The 7,109-nt window shown below is 37.0% G+C and overlaps 1 long non-coding RNA gene across 1 annotated transcript; it reads right to left on the bottom strand.

The window, feature by feature from the left end:
- Positions 1-1,083: 1,083 nt before the first annotated feature.
- On the bottom strand, positions 1,084-7,109 carry LOC135087377 (uncharacterized). The gene is made up of 3 exons (XR_010260781.1): positions 7,040-7,109; positions 6,360-6,475; positions 1,084-1,217 (listed from the first exon to the last, which is right to left on the bottom strand). It is a non-coding gene; the product is annotated as an uncharacterized LOC135087377 (long non-coding RNA).

Here is a 7,109-nt window from a genome sequence, read left to right as displayed (position 1 = left end):
TTCAGTGCTTCAAATGAACGCTTAAGAGAGACTACTTAAAATAATACATTTGGTTTGTTAAGTTGATAAAATAAAAATGACAAACATTTTAAAGAATTTTAGTACGTACTTTCACATTCGAAATCTTACTGCTCGACAACCCTGTCATTTTCAAATGGCGGTTACCAGTTTCTTATAAATAGGTAGGTAGGTATATTCGAAAACTTCAAGCTCTTTTGGATTTGAGCTTAGCGAAACTTAAATTTTTATCATATTTTTGATGGCAGCAAGTTGGATTAAGGTTATCCCATTATTAATAATACGTTTTTGGAAAGAACATCTTGTACGGTAAAGTATTATTCTTTGACAAAGTGGTGTTGATTTCAAATGCGGCTTCAATTTCGAAACTAGTACGTTTATAGGCCAAGGTACACAATGATAATGCAAGAAACCCCAATCGTCGGTATTGAAATTTTAAAAGAAGGAGATATAAAAAAAATAAACTAAACATAAGCTAAGGTAGGTACTAATTACAAGAAAAAGTAGGGAAAACATTATAATATTCCTCTAGATTGTCTGGGTTGAAAAGTGAATATTTCCTAGGATCAATGCATACAACGATCACCGTGTCCTGGCGCCTCGCAGCCAAAAAATATTCAGCCTTAATGTCATATAGCGGCTTTCCAGGCGGAGGGACACGCCTGTTCGTGAATTCAGCAATTATTTGGTGCACATCACGAGCACTGGTCAGATTGGCTACAATATCATTAGCCAGAGCATGGTTTAAGATTTCCCTGAATCCATCTTCTCTATAATTTAAGCGTGTGAACATCAAAACAGTGTTCACGGAGTTTCTAGCACAAGTTTTGTGCAGAAGCATAATATCAGCAAAGAATTGCTCGACGTGATAATGTCTGCTTAGCAAGACCCTGTATCTGAGGCCCTCGCTGATGAACGAAGTGATTGTGTTACGATATTGGCTGTTGTCGAAGTCCCCCACCCTGAACAGCAGGAGGTTTCGCTTCATACACGCGCCGCTAGTCGGCGACCTGTACAACGTGGTCAAAGGGCCGCGGTGGTATAGTATTACGTTGATCGCTGGATGACTATCGATCCTGGGCAAGTTAATATGAATTCTACCATTTTTCCTACGCTGACTTCCGCCAGGTTGATTAAGTCGGACTGGGTTATAAACAGCATTCATGGCACCCAGACCTCCGTTTACATCAGCGGATGGCCTATAAATAATATAAAAACATTGTTATGATAGACAGCGATTTGAAAATAATGTCGTTACTCTAATACATCGTATACAGAAATAAGTAAGAATTATGATTCCTCTGATCAATCAATGAGCAATTAAAATTATTAAACTACAAGATTAACAAAATCATGAACTAAAAAATTGTAGAATGCCTACTTACTGAAACATGGATCAAGTACACTAAAAAAAGATGGATACATGCAAATCAGTGCGTGTGTGTGTTTTTTGTGTGTCCTAAAAGATCAAGTGAACTGAATTAATATTGTGGTTGAAGGATGCTATACCCTAAAATTGGGTGAATCAAATTTCAGCCCCCTAACTTTTGGTGTGCAAATAAAAGTTATATTCAATCGAAACTCAGTGTCCTCCTTAGCTCTCGCAGCCTTCTGTCTGTGAACGGCGACTCCAAATCCTCCAAAATTTTAATCATTTTGAAGGCGCCTAACATTAACTACCAATGCAGAGGTTCTCTAAAGTTACTTAACCCAACTTGCTACCACTAAAAAAAATTAACACACAACAACATACATTTAATTTGTACCAATTCTGATAGAATGTATGGTGAATCAATTAATAAGTAATATCCACCATATCGTCATCCCATCTCATTATAATTACTTTTCCATGAAATCGGACATTAACAGTGACCCGCATCTGGGGAGTGTTATAATTATTGTCCTCTGTCCCTGCATCGGTATTTAAGGCCATCCGGTTCAATGCCTGAGCAATTTGTTCGGATCTGTCCCTGAAACGTTTTAATTATATCGCACCTTTAAATTTAAACCGTTACTAAACGAAATTATGAAATTTTGCAGGAGAGCCAAAATAAGAAAAAAGTCAATGTTTTTTTTCAATACAGTCAAAGGAAATAGTATTTTAAGGCTTCTTAATGAGTTATATGATAGATATGTGCTAATGCTATGTTGTGTGATTTACAAATATAAAATATTTTTATGTATAGTATTATTTATTTTGATTTATATAATTATAGTCACACTTTACCATTTACTATTTTTTCATTTTTAAATAAATTACTATTCAAATTGCAGTCCAAATAATGTTACTATATTGAAAACTATTTAAATTTCAATGATATTGGTGATATTATTATACATTTAAATTTTATATCATAGAGTAGGTATTTGTGATGATGTTAAAATATTAAAAAAATAACAAACATTCGAAATCAACAATATTTTATGACAAATTAAAGATATCCATAAAAGCATTTAGCCTAGTTATTTATTAATCAGTCTTAAGACATTTTGTACCTTTAAATCATAGGAAGTATGACTGATAACAAATAAGAAAAAAACACACCTAACAATTACAAAAAAAAACATAAAAAATATATTAAACTCAAGTAACAATCTCAGCATTATTTCCCTACCCTCGAAAGGTTGTGAACAACCTTAGTTGATATCTACCTTAAATCACTTAATAATAAAAATGATGAACAATATTTTGTGGCCACTGCTCAGAATGGATGTAAGGTTGAGTCTCGTGGTACTAAAGATCTTCTCCTCATAGACATAACCATTAGCCAACAAGTTCGGCGGAGCAGGAAAGCTCTCTCTGCTGCCTGGATTGACTATAAGAAGGCCTATGATTCGGTGCCTCAATCATGGCGGGAGAGGATCTTAGAGTTGTATAAGGTAGATGCAACTCTGAGATCCTTTTTACGCTTATGCTCATGCATGGGGCAGTGGACTACAGTCCTTCGGCAGCCAGGTGGTGGTGAGAGGTCTCCTGATCCATTGAACTTCATAAGGATTGAGCGAGGCATTTCCAGGGTGGCAGTTTGAGTCCCTTGTGGTTCTGCCTAGCACTGAATCTTAGTTATCGGCTACGAAGAGGGGGTGAGGTCATTAGTCACCTGCTCTACATGGATGATCTCAAGTTGTTCGCAACAAAACGACAAGACCTGGTGAAGTTGCTAAAAACCACACAGGTATTTAGCAACGCCATCAGGATGGAGTTTGGTGTAGACAAGTGTGCGGTCTTACATGTAGACCGGGAAAAGTTGTGAAGTCTCCGAATTTACAACTTTCTGAGACAATGACACTCAAATCTCTGTCCGAAACTGAGACCTATAAGTATCTTGGTATGTCAGAATCGTTAGTTATATCGGTAGAAGACATAAAAAATCGGTGAAAGAACGCTTTTGAAGCCGACTGACAAAAGTTCTTAATAGCCTTTTGTCTGGTGGCAACAAAGCAAGAGCTTTCAACGGTTGGGTGATGCCTCTACTAATACACTCCTTCGGCATACTAAGATGGACTCTGACTGAGCTTAACGCCCTGGATAGGAAGGTACGTCAGCAGCTCACACAACATCGCATGTTACATCCGCGCTCATCTGTAATGAGACTGTATATTCCACGGAAGTGGGGAGGTCGAGGCTTCTTAAATGCCAAGAACCTCCACAACCGTGAAGTGTGCAGTCTCAGGGATTATTTCCTTACCAATGAATGCGGAATGCATCGTGATGTTGCGGCAGTTGACAAAAGCCTCACGCCGCTCTCCTTCGCGAACGAGAACTGGCGCAAGCCGCGGATCGGAATGACGTATCAGATTTGCATCTTGTGTAAAATTATAGTTAAAATTATATTAAGTTCATCCATAAATGTTTGCTTGGGTTCTTCGAAACATGAGGAATCTTTTTTAGCGTCCACAGCTTCCATAATGCGAGCCAAACGTGGGTTCCGGAAATACGACATCACCTGGAGCAAATAAATGCTTTTAATCTATATTTTATTATAGACTAAAAAAATTGTTTCACTATTGTAACTAGGCATACCTATCATAAAATTTTCTCATTGCTTATTGAAAAACTGTAATTAACGAAATAGGCACCCTTTAGTGATAAATATTATTAGATAAGTACCTAAAAAAATAAAGGCAAACTGTGACTATACCAACTGTTACCGTTTACCAAAGAAATTTTATAATGAATTGTGTATTTTTTTAAACGAAAACTGTGTTTAAACATATAGTCACACTTTACTCATTAAAAAAACTAAACAACTTACCTTTTTTGTGACGAACGGCCGTTACTATCCAAATAATCACACTATGAATTTAAACTTTCGTCATCACTCCGCAACAAACACGTTCTTACTTGCATAGACCCGTTATTGTATTTAGCGAGCCGTTCAAAGTTTGGCTTAGTAACGTTATGCTTTAACGCTAGATGGCGTTAGAAGGCAATTTTGAAGAAGTGGTCTATTTTATCTTGTAGTTTACGTGTCCTTTAGTAAGATGGCGTTGATAACTCATTTTTGCGAAAAATTCGTTTAGTAACGGTTTAACTTTAAAGGTGCGATATGTTAATTTAGTATTTGGTTCTTTATTTAATAAATTAATAACAATTCATGTAATATTTTACGACAACAAAATACTGAGTAATTCGAATAAATTAGACGAAATTATCAATTAAAACACTGAGTTTACCAAGACGAATATAAAATGAAGTTTTAATAAACCTATTTAATGAAAATCATAAATGAGCAAAGATTTTAAAAGAAAAGAACTAAGCTGTTTCCAAAATTATTATAGATCGTTTCATCTACGAAGACGCGCCCCACCACTTTTTGGGCGTGGGAAGCGCGGGGTCCGGGTCGTGCGGGGAGTTTCCTAATGTAGTCTCTTCGTCTGAGATTTCAGTCACTGTACTTATAATATTCTGAGTTCGTGTAAGGCTGCCCTTCAGGGTTGCTCTAATTAATTTTAATTTATTTATTTCCATGTCCAACCTCGCCAATATTATTAAATAATACAGCACTCAAATCAAACTCCCCGCACCCCGCGGTTCCCTCAACCAAAAAGTGGTTGGGCGCGTCTTCGTGGACTCTATAATTTTTAAATTAATCTATTATTTTTAGTGTACTTGATCAACTCGAGCACGAAGCCACGATAGCCGAACGGTGAAGGGGTCGGACCGGCTGATCCGCCATCCGAGGAACGCGACTATCACCCGTATTCACAAATATTATTATGAGGTCTCACAGTGCGCGTGGACGCACAGGGTGACACACCAACTATTCACAAAGCTGTATTCAACGCTGTTCGTTCGATTTGTTGCTTCACTTAAGCAAGCATCGTTTGTGAATACGGGCGTATGCAGGCGTATGTAATTTGTGCAAAAGCGCGACTATGTAATTTGTGCAAAAGCAAAATAACTACTTTTCTTTTATTAAATAAAAAAAAAGTTTAAGTGCATGCAAATTAAATTCTTAATATGAAGATAATTATTTCGGTTTTTACCGAGAACTGAATTAATTCTTAACATACGGGGCAACTAAATGAATAAAACATATTTATACAGGATGATCTTGTAATCAGTATTCAATTTTTTTAATAAGTTCCATACAACAATTTAACAATACAACTTTATCTTAATTAATTTTAATCACGGTATTTTTCGCGAAAAAATTTATTGAAAATCTAAATCGTGGGTGCCCAACCCATATCTTAAATTTTTAAAGGGTAAGGTACTCGCGTACCATTTATGTCTATTAAGCTTTGTAGTTAACTGTGTGATGCATTTTTTCAATGAACGAAGCAAATTATCCACGTGTGCCAAGGGGTCATCCATAAAGTACGTCACACGTAAAGAGGGGGGGAGGGGGTTGACAAAGTGTGACATGGTGTGACAAGGGGTGGGAGGGGTCCTAAGTTTCGTGACATCACATTTCAATTGTTTCAAATATTTGATATAATGTTGATTTCATAAAAAAAGTACTTAAATTAAATGGAAATAAAACTAATTTCGGAACTGCTGTTAATTTAATAATTTTTCGATGTGAAATTGCAAAACATGTGACGTCACACTAGGGAGGGGGGGGGTCTCAGAAATGTGACCACCTGTGACAAGGACGGAGGGGGGGGTCAAAAATCATGAAATTCGTGTGACGTACTTTATGGATGACCCCCAATTTTGAAGTCGAGCGCAGAGGATAAAAATAATTAAATATGAAAAAATGTTTTTTTTTTACGTAAATCGAACAAGTTACTGATTCTGAGTCCTAAAAATTTGGATATTGATTGCAAAGTCACCCTGTATAAATAATACTGTCTATAATAAAGCCCTATGGATAATACTACAAGAAACTTACCCAGGTGGGTTAATGGTATCCTGTAACATGGCAAGCAACATTTCAATGCAAAGTGGGGCTCCTGTACCTGACATATATTCAGCTACGTCGCGACGCACGCGCTGCGTTTCATATAGCTGTAAACAAATAAAAAAGTCTTCGACATACATACATACATATAGAAGGTTCAGCCAAACCAACGCGATCAGCCCGCGTGCGCGATGGCGATGGCGATCAATGCGTTTAATCTGGTTCAAAAGGTCCAAAGGTCCAAAAGTTTCCGGACTGCCTATATTAAGTTAGTCGGAGGCACAAAATTTTTATCTCCTACTAGACCACACTTCTTGTTTCCTACCACAATTTATTATTATTTCATTTTATTTACAAAAATATAGCATAAAGACAGGCGGCCAAAATTTTCTAAATGCATAACATGGATTATCGAGCTGTGATTGCAAAGTGAAGTCATGTTATGGTTATTGAGACTGTTCAAGTTCTTATTGAGTTGATTTTTATCACAATGCAGTTACAAAATTGTTATGCACAGATACAGAACTGTGTATGTGTTTGCTTGACAGTCACCGCCACGTCTCTGTCACATAAATTAAAGATGCTTAGCTCTGCGCACCAAGATGATCTTTTGACGGAGTATCGTATCTACATACATCAAATCTACATCTAGGTCAACAAAGCCAAATTACCTGCGCCACCACATTCTCCTCACAGCGCCTGCTCAGCTGGTGGAACCCCCTTGCGTACATGACGTTCTCG

This window comes from Ostrinia nubilalis, assembly GCF_963855985.1.
Source record: "Ostrinia nubilalis chromosome W unlocalized genomic scaffold, ilOstNubi1.1 SUPER_W_unloc_1, whole genome shotgun sequence".
In the NCBI taxonomy this organism is placed as follows: Eukaryota; Metazoa; Arthropoda; class Insecta; order Lepidoptera; family Crambidae; genus Ostrinia; species Ostrinia nubilalis.
This window is presented reverse-complemented; position numbering and strand designations above follow the sequence as displayed.